The sequence below is a fragment of the Adiantum capillus-veneris genome, chromosome 23, assembly GCF_014529385.1.
Source record: "Adiantum capillus-veneris isolate H3 chromosome 23, ASM1452938v2, whole genome shotgun sequence".
In the NCBI taxonomy this organism is placed as follows: Eukaryota; Viridiplantae; Streptophyta; class Polypodiopsida; order Polypodiales; family Pteridaceae; genus Adiantum; species Adiantum capillus-veneris.
The window spans coordinates 59,253,365-59,278,848 of NC_140953.1; the positions used below are offsets into that span (position 1 = coordinate 59,253,365).

Sequence of the window (25,484 nt, forward strand, 5' to 3'; positions counted from 1 at the left end):
AAGCTCTTGTATTGGACTGCAGACTCTAGTTCTTGATGTAGAAGCGCCGCAATGTTGTTGGTGCAAAGATCCGCAGTCGGTTGCCGGTTGCTTATGGATTGAGCATAGTGGAGCTCTCATGTGTTGGCGAAGTGGAGTGCAAGATCAGCTAAGATTATGGATTTTGTTAATGTCAAGCAAGATAGATCGCTCTCAAGGGCTCAAATAGAACATGTGCCAGATAGCGAGATTGTGTGTACACGAAGCCTTGAGTATTCATGGTGTGGGGTGTATGTGCGTATTCCTCTTTAGCACCTATCCGATTAGAAAAAAAGTGAGATGAGTGTTAGATAGTTAGCTTTAAAATTAAACAAATAATAGAAATTCATATTCCTGGAAAAAGAGAGAGGTATGCAAAAGTACCTATTGGAGAGTTTGTGTAGTGGTGGGTAAAGCCTACCAAGAAGTGAGAGCTAGTAGTGATTGGAAAAAACTACTCACTACCTACTACTCACATACCTAGCACGTCAATAAAGAAATTCAATTTCTTTATTGATACTGCCGAATCCCCCCGCCCTCAATATTCTCTCCCCCCAACGTCCACATGTCCTCCCCTTTGCTCGCAAAGCTCCCTCGCTCCCCCTCCTCACAAATTGAAACCTCTAAGAGGAGGTGGGATCAACGTTGGAGGATGCAGGGTGAATGTGCATCGTTGATAACAATTGGAAATCCAAATGAAATCCTTGGAGAATAATAGAATCCTCTCTTAAATTTGTTGAGCTGAGCACGCCACCTCCAATTTTAGCAGCATGCATGATGAGGCACAGTTGACGCAATTGTGTGGATGTTCACAAGGCGGGCGAGGGGACTGCATGTGTGAAGTGCATTTGCAGAGAAGGGGTTCTAGCTAAGGAGCTTGGAGTAGGTGCTCTCAAAACCAAGTCCATTTCTTTCTCTCTCCCACACACACATACACACAAGCGTGTGCTAGGAGATGGTCAATCGGCTCTCTCTCTCTCTCTCTCTCTCTCTCTCTCTCTCTCTCTCTCTCTCTCTCTCTCTCTCTCTCTCTCTCTCGCACACACACACACACACACACACACACACACACATACATACATTCAACAAAGCTGATTGACACAAAGTATAATCGACCCTCTCTCTCTCTCTCTCTCTCTCTCTCTCTCTCTCTCTCTCTCTCTCTCTCTCTCTCTCTCTCTCTCTCTATCTCTCTATCTCTCTCTCTCCTCAGGCGCACATACACACATGAATAATTGTGTCAATGGCCAACTCTCTCTCTCTCTCTCTCTCTCTCTCTCTCTCTCTCTCTCTCTCTCTCTCTCTCTCTCTCTCTCTCTCTCTCTCTCTCTCTCTCTCTCTCTCTCTCAGGTGCACATACACACATGAATAATTGTGTCAATGGCCAACTCTCTTAATACTCTCTCTCTCTCTCTCTCTCTCTCTCTCTCTCTCTCTCTCTCTCTCTCTCTCTCTCTCTCTCTCTCTCTCTCTCTCTCACACACACACACACACACACACGTATGTACGTGCAAAATTCTCTCTCTCTCTCTCTCTCTCTCTCTCTCTCTCTCTCTCTCTCTCTCTCTCTCTCTCTCTCTCTCTCTCTCTCTCTCTCTCTCTCTCTCTCTCTCTCTCTCTCTCTCTCTCTCTCTCTCTCTCTCTCACACACACACACACACACACACACACACATAATTGCACGCATAAACATACAGATGATCGGCTCTTTCAGTCACACCATTCACACCAATATGCACACTAAGGCAGATAAATCCTTTTTTGTCTGCATTGTTGTAGTGTACTAGGCACCATGACTGCAAGTAGCAAGCCAAAATTGTTTGATGACTTCGTGCTTGAAGATGGGTGAAAAGCACGTATGTGTCTTGTTGATGATGCATGTCATAGTCAGCCCGTATGCTACTTGCGACGAGGGGACATGATGGATCACCTACTCGACATCCATGGGATAGAATGTGATATTCCAAATAGCAAGGGAGGTCGTCCCCTTGGTTGTGTCGTTGCAAAGTCTCAAAGACCTGAATACGAGAAGAAATGTTGTGCATGATTTGAAGATGTTGAATATAAGTTCAAACGTGATCTGAAGGCACAGGAAGCGCGTTAGGTAAAGAAAGCAAAAAAAGCTTGGGATGCGCTCGACGAGTCGGAAAAAATAGACGTAGTTTCCAAAGAGAATTTTCTCAACCTCAAGGTATCATAGTCCATGGAATCTTACCTTCATGATAGTGATGAACAAATGGAGCGATTGCAATGGATTTGATAAGCACGTATGTCCATGGTTATTTTGTTGAAAGGACGAGAGTAATGCGTGTGCTAGTCTCCATACCCAACCATGCTATCTTATAGCCTCCCCCTAGCATACACATTGTCCGGTTGTGCTGGTGGCCTTGCTCGTAGGACCTGTGTCCTTACATTACCCCCCCTTGGAGAATCGTTTTCGTCCTCAAAAACGAACGTAGGAAAACATTTCTTAAGTGCGGAGACACTCTCCCATATAGAACCTTCTTAAGGTCTATCTAGCCATTTTATCAACACTTGTCGTCTAACATGATGTCTGGTGTGAAGCTCATGAGAATCCAAAATCGTTTTGGGTTCATGAGGGATGCTTGGCGGTTCACGAAGTTCAACTAACACACCTGTGTCAATGACATTATCATTTTGTCCTAGCTATTTTCGTAAACGGCTAACATGAAAAACAAGATGAACTCCTAAGTGCTCGGGAAGAGCTAATTATATGCCACTTGACCTTTACATTTGAGAATGGTAAATGGTCCACAATAGCATGGTGAAAGTTTAGCAACCTTTCCTGTCTTCAGACTTTCTGGATGCTCCAGAGCTTTGAGGAAAACCTTGTCCCCTTCTTCAAAAGTAGCAAGAAGACGATGCTCATCTGAGTGCTTCTTATATCGATCTAAATCTTGCTTGACATTCTGTCGATCAATTCGAAGCATATCAAAATGGTCTTGGAGAAAATCCTTTGCTTGTTGTATCCTCTCCTTAGCCAACCCCACCGTAACGGGTGATCTAGGTTGAAAACCATATAAAAGCATAAATGTGTTAGGAAATAAGACGTAGCTAAATAGATATTTGAGTAGATTACTTAATGGAGAGAGATAGATTTCACACAGAAGAGATTATAGAGTAGAGAAAGAGAGAGAGTACACACGATATACGTGGTTCACCCAATGTGGGCTACGTCCACGGGAAAGCAGCCACTCAATGGCTTTAGTACTTCAAAACAAGAAGTAGTTTACAAAGGGATTATACCCTTAATGGAGCTCCCGCCTTACTTCACTCTCACCACCTCACACTCACCTTGTTGCATCAACTTCACACTATGAAATGTGTGTAGAAATGGCCTCCTTTTATAGGCCAAAAGGGCTGCCCTCTCTTATGAGAGGCAGCCATGTGTAGCCGCCCTTGTGCGAATAAGTCCAAATCGGACCCTCCAATCCGCCCATGTGTGGCCGCCCTTGAGAAGACAAGTCCGCTTTTGAATTCGGCCACCGACCATTGAATTCGGTCACTAGCCACCGGCCATTGAATTCGTCCACCGACCACCGGCCATTGACTTCCGACCACCGGCCACCGGCCATTGACTACCGGCCACCAGCCAAGCAGCCACCGGCCAACCGACCGGTTGGTTTCCGACCACTTTCCAGCCACTGTCCGGCCATAAAGTTGCCCCTGATTCTTGTCCGTGAAAATTTTGGTTTTCGATGAGTGATTTTCCTTCACGCACGATGGCTTCTCCTCATAATGGGGGCCTTACAAATGTGCGCTTTCACCACAAAAAATTACAAGGGTAAATCAGGCTCCATACTTAACAAACCAATTCTCCTAAATGATTTTCTCATGTTAAACTGATCATTTAATATGGGGAACTGCCACGGGAGAAAAATCTAGAATATTGGTTAAGCTAGCAGATCGGCCACAGTAGGGATCCAAAGGAGGGAAAATAGGGATCCAAAGGGGGGGGGCATCTGCAAAAGAGCCATGTGCAACAATGGGCTAAAAAGACCCTGAGGTTCATCCCATTAAGACTTCCAAAATGCTAAGGTTCCAAAATTCAAAGGTTGTGTCCAAAGGTTAACCTTAAGAGAATTGGATGCTTTGTGTGTGAACAAAAAAGTCTTTGCAATCCCTACTTGGGAGGGGGCGAGCCTTTCTTGTAGGGGATGAGAGAGAAAGCCACACACACACACACACAAGCTCCCTTTACACAAAGGGAATGAGCGACACATGTCAGCTCCCTAGGCCAAATGCCCACAAGGTGTACCCAATTCCTATTGGATGGCCTTGGAGGTGGACCAATGAGAATTAGGCTAGAGTAAATCTAGTTTCATTAATTTAAAATCACTTAATAAAAAGAACCAATGAAAATTAAGTCTCCTGGATGACTATTGGACAATCTCCCAAGGGGTCCAATGAGCATTCAGTAGCCCAATGGCTTGCCTGATTCCTATTGGCCAGGAGGCAAAGGGTTCCAATGAGAGTTTAGTTGAATTATTAAATTACCTAATGCTCTCCCAAAAGGGGAAAGGGGGACACATGTCAGAAGGCTATCACTTATGCTGCTTAATAGTCATTGGCTTGACCTGGGGAGGTCCAATGAGGGTAGAGCAAGAGCAAATAGCAAGAGGGCTCTCCCAAGAGAGAGAGGGGGCTGATTTTTGCAGGGCATTATCACACACACACTCACACAATCTCATGTGTGAAGAAAGGGAAGACTGTATCTTCCCAAGCTTTAATGGAGAGCTCATCACCTACTCCAAGCTTGTGAGATAGAAGCCTACATCGACACACTCTTGGCAAGTGGATGCAAATCCAACCAAGAGCCAAGCTTCAATGCATTCTCATCTTCTCTAACAAGCTAATTACTAAGCTAAGCTACGCTAATATGAGTGATTATATGAGGAGATGTACATCTTTCTCGTAACATACTCCTTCTTCCTCTCAATCTACTTTCATACCCTGCTAGCTCTCACCATCTTCGAAGGTGTGTGAGGTCTTGGGTCTGAGACCGGGGACAATTGATGTTGTGTTTACTATGTGTTTTTCTTAGTGCATGAAGCTTTCATCTTCATTGCACTAGCTAGTCTTGCAGGAACACAAAGAATTGTATTGTACAATGTCTCCCTTGATGGGACAAATCATAATACAAAGCCTTTTGGAAGGGGGATCGGCTCCATGTAAATCCGGTCCTCAAATGTTGTCAATAGCTTAATTTCTCTCTCTTTTGAAAGTATTTTTCATGCTATCTAATTAGGTGTTATGCTTTTTGTTGCTCTCTCTCCACCCAAGCACTCTTGTAATTCTCATTAGGAATCTATTCTAATGAAATGCCCACCATGTTCATGCTAATTTCCGCTACACACAATTTTTTAGGCCATTAAATGTTACATTGGTATTAGAGCACGAGGTTTCTCTTTTCTTGCTCAAGAAGGGAGGTCTTCAAGCTAGCTATAAATGGTTGGTATTATTAATTGCCTGTGAGTAAGTAGAATAGGGATTTTTCAGCCTTGTAGTGCGCCTGCCTTTGTACAGTTAACGGGGCATCACCGTCGAGAGCTACGGTCTTAATAGTGGAGTCCTACATGGCTTGCCTACGGCTTAACCACTATTGAGCTATTAGAAGCTTGACAGGAGCCGGTGATGTTTTGGTGTTGAAAGACCCTCTCTTCTATTCCTTGCAATTGATGGTATTCAAGCCACGGGTACAGTAGCTTGAGTGCTTTTTCTAAAGGGGTAAAGAGGAGTAGCAACTAGGGCTTGAAGTGCCGAAGTACACCTGAAAAGTTTACACCTAAAAGTTGTTAGAATGGCTGACAATAGTAATGAGAGTGAAATTAATGTTGATAACTTTGATTTTGCTAATGAGCAAGCTACTAATGATTCTCCGATGCTTGTTAACTATCTTGTTTTTAGGCTTCAACAAGTCATGGGCAATCTAGCTCTCCAAAGTGAAGTGTAGCTCTCCAAAGTGAAGTGCAACGGCAGCTCCGTGCTCACGGGATTTTCCAAGCTCATCACCATGACGAGAGAACACCTAGGAAGCCTCCTTGTGAGACTACTTGGATTGCTTCAACCCTTGCCAATTCCTAATTCACCATGGGAGAGAATATCCATGGATTTTATCTTTGGATTTCCTAAGTCTATCCATGGGAATACGGGAATATGGACGATAGTAGATAGGTTCAGTAAACAAGCTCATTTTATACCTGTCAAAAAGACTATCAAAGCCCATCAAATAGCAACCCTATTCATTTCACAAATTTTCAAGTACCATGGCTTGCCAATGTCCATAGTGTCGAATAGAGATCATAGAATGACCAGTAATTTCCTGAAGGGTCTCTTTGAGAATTTAGGGACAAGGCTAAACTTCTCTTCGGCCTATCATCCACAAACGGATGGCCAAAGTGAAACAGCTAACCTAACCATTCTCGATCTACTAAAAGCCTATGTAACGGAGGTAGATCAAAGATCCCAATGCGAGAAGTACTTACCCTTAGTGGAGTATGCTTACAATAACACTGTACATGCTTCCACGGGAAAAGCACCTTTCGAGGTAATTGAGGGGAGATCAAAAAGTCCCTTGCTACTTAAGGTACATGGGAAGATATTCGCTGCAGATGAGTATAGCCGAGACCTACAAGAATCTTTTCAAAAGATTAAGGATGCTATCTCTATCTCATAGCAAAAGCAAAAGGCTGCTCTGCTGACAAGCACAGAAGAGCCCAAGCCTTTAAAGAAAATGATTGGGTCTTATTAAAGTTTCCCAAGGCTCGATTAAGGCACACGATGGGCAAGAATCCTACGGGACACCAAAAGTACTATGCTAAGCTAGAAAAAAGATACTATGGTCCCTTCCAGATTCTTAGGCCAATCAATGAGATGGACTATCAACTCAAGTTGCCCAATCATTGGCTCATACACAATGCTTTCCATGTGAGCCTATTAAAGCCTTACAAAGGAGAGCCCCCTCAAGAACCAACTATTGGAGACCCACCGGAGATCAAGGACCAAGAGGAGGTGCTGCAGCCCGAGTCCATTCTCCGACATGAAGACAAGGTATTAAGAGGCGGTAAGACTATCCGACGGTATCTTATTAAGTTTAAGAATTATCCTTTTGAAGATGCTAGATGGATGCAAGGCATACAATTAAAGGATAACCTAAACCTTGTCAATGCTTACAATGCTTCCCAAGAGTAAGCAAATGTACACAATGTTAAAAATGAACAAAGTTTTTGTCTTATAAGACTCTCTTTTCTTTATTGTGCACAAAAATGAATTAGTATGCATGCTTAGATCAAGTTTGCGGAGACGACGTCTCCCAAACACCAAGTAGAGCTTGTCACTCTACTATGGAAGACTGATAGGACTAATGTGTAGACATGCTTGCGAGTAGACTAGTCATCCATTGTGGAATGATGTCGTAGGGTAACATAGGGATCCTCTACCCGCTAAGAAAAGGACTCATGAATCTGCTTTATGTTCTCTACACCATAGTCGAGGACCACTATGATTTCAAGAGAGAGGTAATGTCATAATAATCAATATCTAATTCTCCTAAATGATTTTCTCATGTTAAAGTGATCATTTAATATGGGGAAGTGCCAGGGGAGAAAAAGCTAGAATATTGGTTAAGCTAGCAGACCGGCCACAGTAGGGATCCAAAGGAGGATATATAGGGATCCAAAGGGGGGGCCATCTGCAAAAGAGCCATGTGCAACAATGGGCTAAAAAGACCCTAAGGTTCAGCCCATTAAGACTTTCAAAATGCTAAGGTTCCAAAATTCAAAGGTTGTGTCCAAAGGTCAACCTTAAGGGAATTGGATGCTTTGTGTGTGAACAAAAAAGTCTTTGCAATCCCTACTTGGGAGGGGGGATCCTTTCTTGTAGGGGATGAGAGAGAAAGCCACACACACACACACACAAGCTCCCTTTACACAAAGGGAATGAGGGACACATGTCAGCTCCCTAGACCAAATGCCCACAAGGTGTACCCAATTCCTATTGGATGGCCTTAGAGGTGGACCAATGAGAAATAGGCTATAGTAAATCTAGTGTCATTAATTTAAAATCACTTAATAAAAAGAACCAATGAAAATTAAGTCTCCTGGATGACTATTGGACAGTCTCCCAAGGGGTCCAATGAGCATTCAGTAGCCCAATGGCTTGCGTGATTCCTATTGGCCAGGAGGCAAAGGGATCCAATGAGAGTTTAGTTGAATTATTAAATTACCTAAGGCTCTCACAAAAGGGGAAAGGGGGACACATGTCAGAAGGCTATCACTTATGCTGCTTAATAGTCGTTGGCTTGACCTGGGGAGGTCCAATGAGGGTAGAGCAAGAGAAAATAGCAAGAGGGCTCGCCCACGAGAGAGAAGGGGCTGATTTTTGCAAGGCATTATCACACACACACTCACACAATCTCATGTGTGAAGAAAGGGAAGACTATCTCTTCCCAAGCTTTAATGGAGAGCTCATCACCTACTCCAAGCTTGTGAGATAGAAGCCTACATCGACACACTCTTGGCAAGTGGATGCAAATCCAACCAAGAGCCAAGATTCAATGCATGCTCATCTCCTCTAACAAGCTAATTACTAAGCTAAGCTATGCTAATATGAGTGATTATGTGAGGAGATGTACATATTTCTCGTAAGATACTCCTTCTTCCTCTCAATCTACTCTCATACCCTGCTAGCTCTCACCATCTTCGAAGGTGTGTGAGGTCTTGGGTCTGAGACCGGGGACAATTGATGTTGTGTTTAGTAAGTGTTTTGCTTAGTTCATGAAGCTTTCATCTTCATTGCACTAGCTAGTCTTGAAGGAACACAAAGAATTGTATTGTACAATGTCTCTCTTGATGGGAGAAACCATAATACAAAGCCTTTTGGAGGGGGGACCGGCTCCATGTAAATCCAGTCCTCAACTGTTGTCAATAGCTTAATTTCTCTCTCTTTTGAAAGTATTTTTCATGCTATCTAATTAGGTGTTATGCTTTTTGTTGCTCTCTCTCCACCCAAGCACTCTTGTAATTCTCATTAGGAATCTATTCTAATGAAATGCCCACTATGTTCATGCTAATTTCCGCTACACCCAAGTTTTTAGGCCAATTAATGTTACATAATGACTCCAAAAATTCACTCTTTATTTTCGTGAAAGCAAGTGAATTAATCTCAGGCATCCGACTTAGTGCATCCGCTACTAGATTATATCATCCCTTGCAAGCTTACAATCATAATCTTGAAGGATCTCTGTCCATCTAGCTTTACGACCCTTCAAGTCCATTTGAGTAGTAAACCACTTAATACTCTCATGATCAAAAACTACTTCAAACTCGGCACCATATAAATAGTGTCTCCACTTTCGTAAAGCGTAAATTATGGCATAGAGCTCTCTCTCATAGATAGAATAATTTTGTTGAGCTCTATCCATTTTTTTACTTTCAAAGGCTATAGGTCTTCCCTCCTAGAGAATTACTACACCAATTGCTTTATCACTAGTGTGCGCTCCTTGCCGCACTGTCGAAGCAAGGGACTTGCCAATACACCGTATGCGAGCCACAAACGGCTCCAAGCACACAACAAGCCTAAACTAGCAAGCTCAAGAAAACAAAGGGTGTGTCACTCACCGCTCTACGCTCGCCTTCGTGGTGGATTCCTCGCCGCGATGAAGAAGAAGCTGCAGTCGTGCCGCGCTCAACCGCTTCGCCGCCGTCGTGCCTTCGTAATGCTCGATCGCACACACACTCTCCCTCTCTCTCTCTCTCTCACACACACACACAAGGAGGTGAAGAAGAAGAAGATGGAGATGGAGCAAGAGCACTCTTCAATTGCACAAATGAGAGAATGAGTAAAAATTAAGTTTAGTTGGCTTTTATAGGAGCTCACCCCATTCACACTTGGGCGCCCATGCTTAACCAACTAATCCCTTGAATGTCCAAGTTAAAGTGCGCCTCTCATCGGCGATCACTCTACCTTTCCCTATTGGTCCGACAAGCCCGGTACCTGACTCTAAATAATACAACGTTTATAGATCATAGGGTGTCCGTGTGCCGTGAGGGTTAACATGCCCCCCTTCCTGATGTAGATTCCGTCCTCGGAAGCTATTGAGTTGAAGCTGGGTCGTCGAGGTGGAAGAGCATTTGAGATGAATGTCCTTAGCCTTCTTCAGTCACTGCAAAATCAAACAACATTGGCACAGTAATTGCATTCTCTTAAAAAGCATATGCAGTTTTAGGTAGACACATTGATTGGTAAAAGAATTTCAAACAATTTGTTAGCAATGAACATTAAATTGCAATGTAATCAAATGCATAAACAGATGTAAAGGTAAAAAATTAAACAAGTCCGAGGTCACTAATTTGACAGTCGAAAAGCACTAGAGATCGAATATTAATACCATGGGTAAGCTTCTTAACTTTCAGTGGTCAATTAAGTTGTTTAATCGCGAGAGCCAAGTATTCATGTTCGAGGGATGACTAGAGGCTATATCTAGAAAACCTTGTAGTTAAGCTACCATAAAAGGAATTTCTCATGAAATCATCGCCTGACTGATTACTTTTTCTTTGACCCCCCAAGGTCTTTTCACAGTGATTCAATTATGATGTGTGTGCTTATTTTGTATGCCTTGGGTTTTTTGCTTTTCAAGGAAAAGCGCCCACGCTGGGAACCTCTAGGGCTCTAGTACCATAGGCGATACATGTGAGTGAAGTACCAAATCAAGCTGAGATTTCTTTTCCAGCTTAAAATTTTACATTGTGGCACTTTGATTTTTTGCTTGTTCATTTTCAGCATTTTAATTTTGTAACTTTGGGGGGTCATATAACACTGTTACCCTCCCCAGGCTCATCACATTAGTAAACTCCCTTTATAATACTTAAGCTAAAGGTCGATAGGGTTAAGCCCACTAGAAAGCCCTAGTACATTTCATACAATGCTGCCTAAATCGGATTAAGAACCTAAGTAACCATTGCTTATTAGGAAGGCATTCCCCATGGTATTAAGAGAAGATTTCTAATACCTAGCTTGGTCAAACTAGCTTAGTCGGACTGCTTGATTTTTACACCTAAACAAGTGATTATGACAAAAGATTGCATTGAATTAAATGTTGGATACTAAGCCAATGCGCTGAATAGTATGCTACCAATCACAATCAAAGCAGACAAACATGGATGCAAAAAAGATAAGGGCAATGCTAATGGACAAGAAACACCTGTTTGTGTCGATGGTCGCGCTTGATTTGAAGGTTCTATGAAGGTCCAAATCCTATCAATAGCAGCACGCTCCTGTACACACTAGGAAACAAAAGGAATACCTCCAGGAGGCACATCAGTGGGAAAAATTAAAACTCCTAAAAAACAAACTCAAAACACCATTTAGACCCCTAACCTACCTATCTGTCACCCCTTTTAGAATCAAGGAAAGAGGATATTATATAAACCGGGTGGCCACCCTAAGGCTAGGCCTCTATCCTCATCATCTAGATAAATAAAATCGTTGTCCGTGAGGCCATAGTCTTCCTCGGTCTCTATTAGTTCCTCTTCATCATCCTCTTGTGCAAGCATGCTAATCAAGAACCTCGTGATGCGTGGATACTCATCTTGTGCAAAAGAATAAGCATGTGCCATTGGAGACACATTCGCTACTGGGTAGGGATCACTAGTTAGCCATAGACGTATCAGCCATTCTAACTCCTCAAAATTTCTCTCACATGCAAGGCTCTCTATCAAATCCCATTCGCAAGAAAGTATAGGGTAGCATACATAGAACACTTGTTGAAAAGACAAGGGGTACCTTTCATCAAAAATAGAAGTGCATGCCTCTGGTGAAGTAGCCATTTCTGACAAAACAGATAGATTCGGTTAGGCCTTTAAAACATAAGAGTTGTTTTTGTGTGTTGCTTGACTTGACACGGTAAATTTGGACTTATATGTAAGATCTGATAGGGTGCTCTCTCATTGCTAGGCGCTCTTGCTCTTTACTATTTTTGTTTTTTTGCGAGTATAAGGCTATATATATACATTCCCTAAGATCGGAGATTGAGAGGTCAGGGAAAAAGGTTGAGAGGGAAACAAATGAATGATGACTGTCAGCAAACACTCCCCCCTTCCTTGGGTAGATCATACCGTTTGAAATGAGCTTGTCACCCTTTGAAACCAATTGTTCCAGTTGGTAATAGGTGAGGATTTTTGCCAGTAGTTTTCTATTACCCTAGGTGCCTTGTCAAGCTGCAAGGGTGGTAAGGTACTCTCCCAGGATTTTATTTGCAACGTTGTTGTAGGTGGTGAACTTATCCCGGAAGGTGCAAACTCTTTCGTGCTTGGATGGATATGTACAGTGGTAGGTGGAGGTTGTGTCGAAGCTTCTATTTGCGTATAGGAACTACATGAAGAGCAAGAAGCTTCATTTGATTTCCCTGTTCCTGAGCTAGGTGGGACAAATCGTTCTTTCTTTGGTACCCAAACTAGCTCTAGAACAGGTGTGTAACGTTCCATGATTTTTTCCTTTCCGCAATTTTCAATTTGTTTTGGAGCCACAGGATTGGGTTTACATGGGCCAGGTGACAGGTAAGAGTACACTTTACGTTTGGCCACCCAGATTTGATCATTTCCTTCATAGTATCCTTGGGCTTCCAATAGTCGTTTAGGAATCCAACGCAGCGTTTCTTTACATTTCTTGGAGTGAGTGGTACGGTTCTTACTAGGTTTCCGTTTTTTTGCATCAACCATGCTCACTACAGAGGTTTTAGGGACCCACTTGTATGTTTTCTCTGTTATATTAGGATGGTTCTTGTGTGTCTCAAGCTTTCTTTCAACTACATTAGTTGAAGCTCTAGAGAGTTGGGCTATGGGGACGTATGGTTCAACCTCCTGGACATGCAATGTCTTGGGTTTTATTTCCTTGGGCAATATCTAAGGGACTATGGCTTGAGTGGTAGGGCTAAGAGTTGGTTTTTGCGTTGTAACACCCCCAGTCCCCCAATCAATAGTGCATTTGGTGGCTATCATCCACGTGCGGCCTAGGTTTACCCTCCATAGTTCCAGTAGGCATGACCAAAAAGTCTTGAGCTACCACCCCATTGTCATAACTGACAAAAGTGTGCCAGATTCCAAAAACCGTAGTTTTTTTCTTGTTGACACCCTTGACTTGGATAATACTCTCAGATAGAGGTGGCTTCCCTAAGTGACACCACACCCCATAGGATAGCAGATTGTATTTAGCACCCGTGTCCAATAAGGCGTTATATAGCACTTTTCCATAGGCACTATTTAACTCAATGGGGTATCGTAGAGGTGTGTCAGAGTCCAACCCATCCTCTTCGTGTGCTTCATTTGCATCAGGTTCCGAGCGAGTAGCTCTACCTAATGTTTCCATGAAACGGCTAAACATACTAGTACTAGGCTGTGGAGCTTCGGGAGGTGCATGGCCTTCTCTCTCAGTGTTTTGGGTAGGGTATGCTTCCATGATTTCTGAGTCGGAGGAGGAATCACTAGCGGCTATTTTAGGGTCTTGGGTGGTGCTACCTTGTGTCCCCGCTGAGGGTCTAGAGCTTATCGTGGATGGGTAATCGGTGTCCGTATGAACAGAGGCACCCTCAATATGCTCGTGTTCTAGCACTCGCCCAGAGCGTAAGTGCATGTGCTTTTGATACCCTAAGGTGTCAAAAAGCTGCTCTAGGAGGCCTTGTGACTAGTTTTTAGCGTGTTTTTTGTTTGTTTTTTTGCTAGATTTTTTAGAGAGTGTCGTGGAATGGGCCGTGTGATAGCTCAAAACGAGCGTATCGGTCAGAGGGTCGTGCCGTGCTTTACAGCCCTCCGTTTGGTCACTCTATGCCCTCGAAATCCCTAAAACTGTCAATTTCCAGTAGGGAACTAGGCCCAAACTAGAAAGTCTAAGGGTGCAAGTGGGAAGAGAAAGGAGGAGAGTGGAGGACTTGTCCCACATGCTCTCATTCTCTCTTGAGGGAGTAGGGTATATATATAAGAGTGAGTCTAGTGTATATCATAAGACTGAGGACTGAGGCCTGGGCCTAGGCCTGGGCTTGGGCTTGGGCTTGGGAAAATGATCCCGATCTATCTTTTATACAAACCAACCCGTCCGTTTTAAGAGTCACGTTTTTTATTTTCGAAAAATTTCGCCGCCCACTCGCTCGCAATTTTTTATTTCCGTTTTTTTTTTTTTTTTTTTTTTCTCAAAAAACTTTTTTTCCCAAACTTTTTTTAAATTTTTTTTTTTTTGTTGATGCAGAAAATACAGAAATTGAAAACGCAGATATACAAAATATGCAGAAAACGTAGATATGCAGAAAATTGAAAAACGCAGAAATGCAAAAATTGGAGAAAATTGCAGAAATTGCAGAAATTGCAGAAAAAACGCAGAAATTGCAGAAATTGCAGAAATTGCAGAAAATTGAAAAACGCAGAAATGCAGAAAATTGCAGAAATTGAAAACGCCGAACTTGAAAATGTAGAAATTGCAGAAATTGAAAAAACGCAGACAATAGCAGAAATTGAAACTTGACAGCAAATGCAGAAAACGCAAAAAACAGAAATCTTCCACACACTCCTTCCCTGCCTTTCCTATGATAGAAATTGCACCACAAGGAAGCGTAAAGTGCTAACCGAGCTTAGTGTAGGGCATATCCCCGGCAGCGGCGCCAAAAATGTGCGCTCCTTGCCGCACTGTCGAAGCAAGGGACTTGCCAATACACCGTATGCGAGCCACAAACGGCTCCAAGCACACAACAAGCCTAAACTAGCAAGCTCAAGAAAACAAAGGGTGTGTCACTCACCGCTCTACGCTCGCCTTCGTGGTGGATTCCTCGCCGCGATGAAGAAGAAGCTACAGTCGTGCCGCGCTCAACCGCTTCGCCGCCGTCGTGCCTTCGTAATGCTCGATCGCACACACACTCTCCCTCTCTCTCTCTCTCACACACACACACACAAGGAGGTGAAGAAGAAGAAGATGGAGATGGAGCAAGAGCACTCTTCAATTGCACAAATGAGAGAATGAGTAAAAATTAGGTTTAGTTGGCTTTTATAGGAGCTCACCCCATTCACACTTGGGCGCCCATGCTTAACCAACTAATCCCTTGAATGTCCAAGTTAAAGTGCGCCTCTCATCGGCGATCACTCTACCTTTCCCTATTGGTCCGACAAGCCCGGTACCTGACTCTAAATAATACAACGTTTATAGATCATAGGGTGTCGGTGTGCCGTGAGGGTTAACAACTAGCATCGGTCTCTACCACAAACGGCTTAAGTGGGTCAATGATTGCTAGGATGGGAGCAATGGCTACAACTACCTTGAGTTGTTCAAAACTAAGTTGTTGGGCTTCTTCCCAAGAAAAGGTCTTACCTTTAGCTTTAAGTTAATCCTCATAGGAACAGTGATTTTGGAATAATTGTGGATATATTGTCGATAAAATCCAGCCATGACTTAGAAGATTTGAAGCTCTTCAATTGTGTTGGGATATGGCCATCGACGAATGGCAGAGACCTTGTTAGTGTCCATTTTGATACTAGAATAAGAGATAACATGATCGAGGTAATGTATCTCTATTTTAAAGAAATCACACTTGATTTTCTTAGCATACAGAGCGTGAGTTCGTCATTGTTCAAACACTTATTGTAAGTTTTCTACGTATTCATCTTTAGTCTTACTGAGAATGAGAATATCATCAAGGAAAACCACAACAAATTTTCCAAGATAGGGACATAAAAACACTACCCATGAGTGTCATAAATATAACTGGAGCATTGGTTAAACCAAAAGGCAAAACCAAAAACTCAAAATACCCAAACCGTGTTCTAAAGGAAGTTTTAGAGATATCCTTCAAAAGGACACGCACCTGGTGGTATCCTGAATGAAGATCTATCTTTCTATAGTATCTTGCCCCATGGAGTGGATCAAACAACTCATCCACTCAAGGCATAGGATACTTGTTCTTGATGGTTATGGCATTTAATCCACGATAATCTGTGCACAGGTGCATATTACCATCTTTCTTTTTTACCAATAGAATTGGTGATGCCCAAGGAAAAGTGCTAGGTCTAATGAAACCACGAGCGAGATAGTCAGTCAACTGGGGGTAAACCCGGTAGTAAATCACTTGAGAATACATCACTATACTCCGTGAGTAAGTGAGTCATCTTTTGCCATGCAAAAGGAGAAAGTAAACTAGAGTTATGCTGAGATGGAGAATCTTGTAATTCCTATAATGTTTGTTTTACAATTACACGTTGCTCAATAGAATTAAAAGTGACAGCACTTTGCTCTTTAGGATCATAAACACTTTGCTTATCATTAAAGTTCATTGCACTTTGCATACCATAATTTGAATTCACAGCACTTTGCTCTTGAGAATTCAAAAGACTTGGAGACAAGAAGTGACACAAAAAGACTTCATCTAAAAATCTGCTTTCTAGAAAATAGAAAGCTTGGTTGTACATATAAGAGGTGCAGATGGTATATTTTTCTCACCAAGCAAAAGCACATGGTGTTCATAACTAGTGTGATGTGTTTCCTAAACCATGCAGCCACTCTCGTCCTAAAACTACATCAACACGGTCCTTGTTCATAACTTGAAAGTCAAGGGTCACCGTATAATCTTGAGCATCAACCCCTTGAACGACCGTGTCCGATAATTCTTTATCATTTTTATACATCTGTTCTCCCACATACTTGTGGGAGCAGGGAGTCTGTGTAAGCTTCAATTTCTTGACTAGCTTATAATTCAGTAAGTTATGAGTTGCACCATCATCCACTAAAATACAAACACATTGTTCATTAATAGTGTCATGCATGAGAATTAACTCATGGGGGCCAAAGGTCGGCTGCCACATTGAAGCAGGAACACAATACTCGTGCTTTTCTTCCATATGAAGAACCTCTACAACACAATATTTAGGAGATGAATCTAATGTGAGTGTTGCACTGTGTGCATGGACTTTTCTTTGCCTTGCAAAAGAGGACAATCCTTCTTGTTATGTTGGTCCGAAAGATATCTGAAACAAAAACTGTGTTTCTTTGAAAATTCAAAATCAATAGTGCTAAGAGACCCACGTGGAGTATCTCATGATTTCTTAGTCTTCTTAGTCTCTTATGGGCGTGGAGAGGTAGATTGTCTCCTATTCCTCTTGGAACGCGTGGGAGATCTACCTCGCCATTAGCTCTTAGCCACATTTCTCTTAGCAAAAGTATTCTTAGAGTAGGGAAGATTTCCCTTCCTCTCTTGGTCATCATCGTATCTTTAGTCATGACCGATGGCTTCTTCCAAAGTTTCTGGATGTTGGGTCTTGACATGAAGACGATAGTCTTTGTCAAGACCCCTATTAAAACCCCATATCATTTGAAACTCATCTAGAACTTCTAGTTTTAAAATGATTTCCCGATACTTGGAAAGGTATTGAGTGAGAGAGAGGCCAGACATGCGGCATGCATCCCATGCTAACCAGTTCTTATCTTATTCATTGGAGTCCAATAAGTCTTTGGAGAAAGAATCTCAAAACGTAGCCCGAGACAGAGGACGAGCATCTATTGGAAATATCATCCGCCACTTATAGGCCTTGTCTATAAGAGATAGACTTGTTTCCACAGTTGTCTTTATATCCCGGGTGTATTTCAATCTATGAATATCACTTCATTTGTGTAAGAGCGTATTGACCGCATCCTTGTTGCGATCACCCTCTTCATCATGAAACTCAAGAATGGTGATATTCTTAAGCAATGCCTTGCTACCTTCTGCATCTTCTAAAGCACTTATCTCTTGGAGTCCTTGAGTCATCCGAGCTTGGGTTCCTTGAACCATGTCAGCTAGGGCTCCTTGAGTCGTCTGTGAATTCATAAATTTCACAAGTAGCTCAGTAAAATTGATAACATTTGCATTTAGTGTAGAGAGGTTGCGTTCAAGTACGCTTTGGCTCCAAAGTCTTGAAAGCAGCCATATCTATAAGGCCATGATCTCCTAGACCATCATCATTATAATACTAATTCCGGTTAATGCTAGTAGCACCCGTGGTGTTCAGATTTTGATGTATGTGCTCAAAATCAAAAGTGTGTGTAGGTAGGATATCCGTGCTGGCCATGGCAAACACACACTAATGTAGAGAGAGAAAAAATATCAACTTGTACCTTGTAAAGCTTGAAGTCTTTGTGTTTTTATTCTCTACGACTTTTGTGTTGCATGTAAACCTCACCTTGCAAAAATCGTAGCGCTTCACGTTTTGTTCGTCGTAAGAACACCTTCGTTGATTCTTCACAAAAACTCGTCATTTTTGTGAAGGCTTTTGTTCACTTGTGAAGCTTCCTCCTTGAAGAAAACCGAATTTTTGGAGGAAAACTTGCCTTTCTCTAAAAAGTGAAAAGGAAGGGTGAAACTGCTTCCTTCAAGTTTGTAGCTTTTCTTTCCTTCTAGCTTTTCTTGTCAACAAAAGTATGCTATCTTTCCTTGTTATACACAACAAGGCGCAATAGCTTGGATGGTAGAGTGTTGGCCTCTTACCCTCATGGGGTGCGTTCAATTCTCCTTCATGGAAGTATTTAGAGGGCCTTCCTACTCGTGTAGCCAATGGCGCCAGCTGAGCCTCGGTGCCGTAGAGTTACCTTGGTCACCCACTATGGAGGGCGTGGATTTGGTGGCTTCTATCTGTCTTTGCGTGGTGCACATAGAATTGTGTGCATGTCTTCCTTTTGCTACACTATGGGGGCGTCGTTGTCCCTGCCTGTAGATCGTGGGAGAGGAGATGCACATTGCATTCACATGCAACCCTCTTTTCCCCTTTTCCAAGAATAGCTCGGATACCAATGAAAGGACGAGAGTAATGTGTGTGCCAGTTTGAAAGACCGTAGGGAGATAAACATGCCAACAACCACCCAACCATACCTATATATAGGCCCTGGGCCCTCTGGCTCTTAGCTATCTATAGCCCATGTATTGTATGTGTATTCGTCGACCCTTGGCCAGGGCCGTGCCCTCCTATAGTCGTACCCTTGGCATAACATTACTCCCCCCTTGGAGAAGCGTTTCCGTCCGCGAAAACAAACGTGGTAGGATCTTCATAAGAACACTAATGTTTTCCACAGTGGTATCCCTCATGGATCCACCTGTTTGTTTGATTGAAACACAGTGCAGAGGAGATTCAATGTAATAAAGAATAACATCTTGATTTTGCACATTGTTGTCCATTTGCAACCATCTAGTGTGTAGACTCCATTTAGAATGCTCAAGAGCATTCTAAACGAGTTATCAACACAAAGATGTACCTGAAAAAGTATCACTTTTCACTGTCCATGAAAGTAACTTACTGCCTAACTCATCAGCCAAGTGTAAGTCCTTGACTTGTTCTCAAATTTCATCAGTAAACAACCCCACCATAATTAGTGTTCAAGGTTGAGAACCTGACTTATACATGAAGAGACTATGGTAAGCAAACTCCAAGTAGAGAAATAAATGCTTATTAATTGGATTGCTTGGTGCTAATGTATGCACTTTGCATATCCTTTAGGACAAGATTACACTTTGTAATCTGCCTATTCCCTTGGATAACGAACAGTACTAAGGTGTGTTTCCCCCACAGTTTACAGACAGTCTTCCTAGATAGTTGGTAAACAAGAGCACAATATTGTACAACATTGCTGAGGAATCAACAATTGCCTAAATAACCATCGTGGCTAACATGAAAGATCCACAAGCACCCAAACCGAGCCATGACCTCTATTGGTGATTGGTAGACCAAAAAGTAATCTCATAGAGATACGGCACATGGAGTGCAAAATGCTTCATAAGCACAAACTTGATGAATACGCATGTCGTTCTAAATCAACTTTTGCTAAACACTAGATCCCATAACACCTAGTGTGCATGCATTTAGAAAAAAATAGATCCGAACCTGTATATCCATAATCGTTCTTGCCAATATTTATGGTGAATGTGATGCTCCGAGCACACATTAAATAGAAATGTAAATAGTTCTGAAAAGAAACTAAATACTTGTTGCTGCAATCATTTGCAAGCCTTGCTAAAACGTTTGAACCATAATAGGTGGTGAAACATGAATCACTTCTAGGGAAAAACAATGAAACCTTTTCATTAACAACTCAGAGCCTTGATATATGTATAAACAACCATCTATAATGTTGTTTAGTAGTACTTGTACATGAACAAGCCATTCTAAGTATCCGACAATTTTTGGCCACCAAAATTGCTCATGATACATCATGCTAAAAATCGTATCGAAAACAAATTTGACCAGCACCTAGGGACTTTGTCATGACACATACTTAAAATAGTGGGCGCCAGTGTCAGTCCCAGAGACTCATATTTTCCACATGTAGAATATGTCTCAACTAAAGATGTCTAAAAAAAGAACATCCTACAAGTACAAGATGTACTTGTGTGTGGAGATAACTGCAAACACTCTATGACGAGATTGAGAGGGACCCTCATTAGCCTCGCTCCACACAGGCTAAGTCAAACTCCTTGAGTCCCTAGACCATGTTGTATCCCATGTGATAGCATGTGCCAAATAAAACCATACCAGCACTTGGGTCCATAACTGCGTAATGCAAAAAAAGTATTTTGGACACAATGGCCCAAAATTATTGGCACTTACCTAACCTTTTCATCTTGCTGGAGAGTGAACTTAGTGTTCACTTATTCGTAGTGAAAGGCCTCTAGCCCAACGTCCCGCCGGCAAAGGCCTAGGAACACTAATTGAAAATTAGTAAAATGCAACTAGTATTGCACATGTAACCTTGGGTCGTGCCTGTGCAATCTAGACCCCTTGTTTCAAGAAACATTGTCAAACCCCTTGGTTAAATGTTGCATGAAAACTGCTCAATGAGCAGCCGGCCCTTGGCCTTGTGTGTGACCCCCTTGGGTTTTCCCGAGGTATTTTAGTACTTTTGAAGGTGAACGATTTCCCTTTCCCCTTGGCAGTTTGTGGACTTATTTTCTTGAAAAGGCAAGTGTTAAGGTTCCAAGAATTAACCATCAACCCTTACTAAGTGATTTAGTAATCACACGCTAGGTCTTACCCCAAATTGTACTCATTTAGGCACTCTTAGTGATAATAGGAGCTCCACTAAAGTTGGAGTTGTAATCACAACGAGATCTTGTTCACACCCAAAAATCCATGATCTTGGTTTTTTATGAATAGTCGTGTTGTTGAAAATGTTGGCTTCATTTATACACCTTGGTAGAGATAGCCCTTACGAGTTTCACAACTCAAGTTGACTTTCACATGTAAAGTGTGTAGCGTGAAAAGAATGCCCCAGAATTTTCTAATGGTAAGACTTTCTTGCTTGTACATTAGAAACGATGGGTACTCAACAAAATAGAATTGTTCCATCACTAATGGATTACAAATTTATGGCTCTTAGCCAGTTCAAAATAGGTGGCAACAAATGGCTCTTAGCCCTTCTTGTTGGCATATTGATAGAGAAATATTCCAAAAAAGTCATGAAATATTTCCATAAAATCATAGGCTAGTTTAGCTTTCCTGCATAGAAGTTGGGGAGAGAGAGAGAGAGAGAGAGAGAGAGAGAGAGAGAGAGAGAGAGAGAGAGAGAGAGAGAGAGAGAGAGAGAGTGTGTTGGGCTGAGGATATCCCTTTATTCAAATGTGTTGTATACCCCGTGAATATGATCCCGTGCAAACCATGTCTGTGTCACAGCTTATCCTATAAGCGTACAACTACATTTCCTCGGAGAGAGAGGTGTAGCGTATCCTATAAGAGTACACCTGTGTACCACGCCCTCATAGAGAGAGGTACCAGAAGTCACATCTTCACCCATTGATCGTGTATGTGAGCGTGAGTGTACCAAGGTAACTTTAAACACGGCACTTTGTCTGTGAATAACAGAAAAAATGTTTGAAGATATCAGTTACCTACCTTGTCCTTGACAGAGTATTTAGTGTTATAGCAGAAGCATATGCAATGATGGGTGTTATCCAGCCATCGTACTAGTATGCCATGCAAACAATGTCTCAACCATGTGAGCCACTGGTATACGTAATTGTCTCAACCATGTGAGCCACTGGTATACGTGCCTTGCACGATTACACTGGCATGGATACATCATAGTGCGTCATTGTAAAAACTATGATCTTATATCCACATAATGCCAAATATGTGTGCCCTTATCATTGATCTGAAGTCAATCGATAATATCTTGGCACATAAGAGAAGCCGTGCTTCACATGAAGACGGGAAAAGCACTTGGCTTTGTACCGTGGCCTCGGAGGGGGTTTGCCCAAGCACTTTTCGTTGCACAGTATAGAGATCTTTTCCAAAATGAAAAGTAATACATACACAAACACTGTAAATGTAACTTGAAATTGAATAACCTTGTCACCCAGTTGTGGGCAGGTTGTTGTTAGTACGATCGAATCTGGCTCATAGCCATATATGCGAATAACTAGAGAGTTGTCGGATGTCCCACACATGCTTTCTTGGCTTGGTTGAATCCGATCTCTATTGAGATAACATGTAGACATGTTGCAAATACTCCCAAGTTTGTATGCAGATAGCATATTCCGAACATCAAAAAGTGCTAGGCCGTATGTCTTAGAGTGAAGTGTTGCTTCCTAGAAGGCTATCAGTAAAATGATGTAGAACTGAATTGGCCTCGCCGAACCGTGCACTGTATTAAGAATCATGATATGGACCAATAGTGAGAGAGATAGCAGTAAAAATTTTATCAAGTGTCACTTATTGCCAAACTCTACTTGATTGAAGCAGCATAATTGGCACTGGAGAAAGTCCGGTGTTGCCCACTATTACTGGCAGGTACCAAATGAACCAGTGGTGGCTACTGGCTTCTAAGAATGAAAGCAATGATCAGCCTTGCCGATTATCTCTATCGTAGTTCTATTGGAGTTGTGCTTCTTAGTTAGAATTGATGTAATATAGTGCATCTTATAACATTGTCAGATGAAACAGAGGGGAAAGTAAATTAACTCTGTTTAGTGTTGACCTTGTCAAACAATGTACCGAACTTCAGAACATCTACAGTAACTGCAAAAACAAAGCGTACCTTATGAGCATGTTGAGATGGCAGTACAAATCAAAATGCCTTGCAAATCCAAGTTGTGATTACCTTATCAAAAACTCCATTCGATGGGCATATAGTGGATGTGTTTGTGGCGGCTTGGTGTCATAGCCCTTGTAATACTCCTCATGATACATTCGAAAAATATTCCAAGTTTTTGCTCCTTAGTGTCTGTTGGCTGCTTTCCATAAACTTTCAAAAGCTTATTGCAATGAACTTGAATGGGTTATCAAAACCATGGCAGAAATCTGCAGACCTTCTACAACAAAATACTTATGATCATCGCCCTATTTACAAGGCACACATGAATGATGATGCTTTTGCATGGTGCATGCATGTGTCTAATAGCACTGAATCCTGTGGGAGTGGCCCCTTAGGGTGATTTAGGACACCCACCAAACAACAAAATAAAAAATTAATGTGAAAATACTTTGCCCCTTCTGCAAATGGCAATGGAGTTGATGTAGGAAAGCCTCTAACCCTAGCAGTGCCCACTGTTGAGCTCGAACGTAGGCGAGCAAGAGACGGATTATCACCCCCTTGACATTGCATATTCATCAAGCATGACCACACCCAGAAAGACGCAGGTTTCCATTGCTCCTTTTGTGTGCAAGGATCACAGCCCACGGTCCGATCTCGTCCCTCGGGTTGCTTGGCCTTCCTGTAAATAGGAGCTGTTTCCTGCGTATGTTCACTCACCATGGCATCGAAGAGTTTGACAGAAATCCAAGCAGCCCTACCCTTTCCTCCATGATTCACGAGAGAGAGAGAGAGAGAGAGAGAGAGAGAGAGAGAGAGAGAGAGAGAGAGAGAGAGAGAGAGAGAGAGAGAGAGAGAGAGAGAGAGAGAGAGAGAGAGAGAGAGAGAGAGAGAGAGAGAGAGAAGAGAGCATGCCAAGCCATGCAAAGCAACCCAACCCTTCTCCTTCCTTCCTCCATGGCTCTCCTCTCCCCTGACCTCTGATACCAATGAAAGACCATAGGGAGATAAACATGCCAATAACCACCCAACCATACTTATATATAGGCCCTTGGCCCTCTGGCTCTTAGCTATATATAGCCCCTGTGCTGCATGTGTGTTCGTCGGCCCTTGGTCAGGGCCGTGCCCTCCTATAGTCCTGCCCTTGGCATGACACAGTCTCCACCCAACCATGCTACCTTATAGCCTCCCCCTAGCATACACATTGTCCGGTCGTGCCGGTGGCCTTGCCCTCAGTACCCGTGTCCTTACATTTGCATCTATTTTATTATGTTAAAAATTCAAATTTGTTTTTCTACTTAGATGTTAGTTGTACTCAATAGAGACGTCCATGTCGGAAGGACTCCAAACAATGTGAGGAGACGCACAATTATAGTAATAAGGGCTCCGCAAGATCAACACCAATACGGGCATAGGGTCGTATCAGTTTGTCAAGTCTGTTGTCGTTTGGAAAATGTACAAAGTCTCTTGAATGTTCATGTGTTATAGAAGAGACTTTAAACCACTGATGAACAAGGTCCTTTGTTGGTGCCAACGAAAGTCTGTGGCAAAAAGGCTTTTCTTGAAGGGTCTCCCATATCCTCTTTTATGAGTCCGCTTCCCAAGGTTATTGCAAAATAGGCCATGTGCCTTGTCTCTACATGCTTTGTGCGTTTTTATGGCCATTTGAATCTAGCTAACACAGCGTCCTCAATATACCGTGCATGATCGAGTAGCTAGTCTCTAAACTTTATAAAACAGTTCTTATATGTTGAATGTATAAGAATTTGAAATTGGCTTCAAAATGCCATGCCCTGTGCTATGCGGAAGTTCACCTCCCCACCATATTTAACCCTGTAGTATCGTCCATGCGTGTCTGCCACGGATGCGTCAGTATCCTCGTCCTCTGCGTCAAGAACGGTACGCTCTGAAAGTGGAGACTCCGATCCCCCGTCACTACCAAAACAGGCGAAACCACAAGATCCATCACTTCGTCTCTCACGATGTTCGCTGCCCTGAGACAAGCATCGACGCGCGCTGCTAGAGGATGTTCCTCGACGATATTCTGGTGAAGGAGGAGTGGAATGGAGTAGCGTAGGACCTTGTGATGCGATGAGAGTGGGACCCTGCGATACCATGGGAGTGGGACCCTGCGATGGAAGGGGAGTAGGACGATAAGAAGGGATTGTAGACCGAGGTGCCATTGATGCGAGGCTCTGTAGGTAAAGAGTTCCCCCCTGACTCCCCGATGGTGTAGTCTGCAGAGAAATACCGTAGGTCGTAAGCTAATGCGGAGTGTAGCGACCAAACAAATTCTCTGTCTCTAGGAGATACTGGTCTCGTAAAGAGAGAGCCCACTGTAGGTCTGGATCTACGACCGGTGGAGGAACCTAAGAAGGGTAGATGTAGGATGGCCATGCCTGTAAATAACAAAAATAAACCTATGA

General features: G+C 42.6%; 1 pseudogene; it reads left to right on the top strand.

Annotated features, from left to right (window-relative positions):
* Positions 1-1,810: 1,810 nt before the first annotated feature.
* Positions 1,811-24,678, top strand: LOC147427836 (uncharacterized; annotated as a pseudogene).
* Positions 24,679-25,484: the final 806 nt, after the last annotated feature.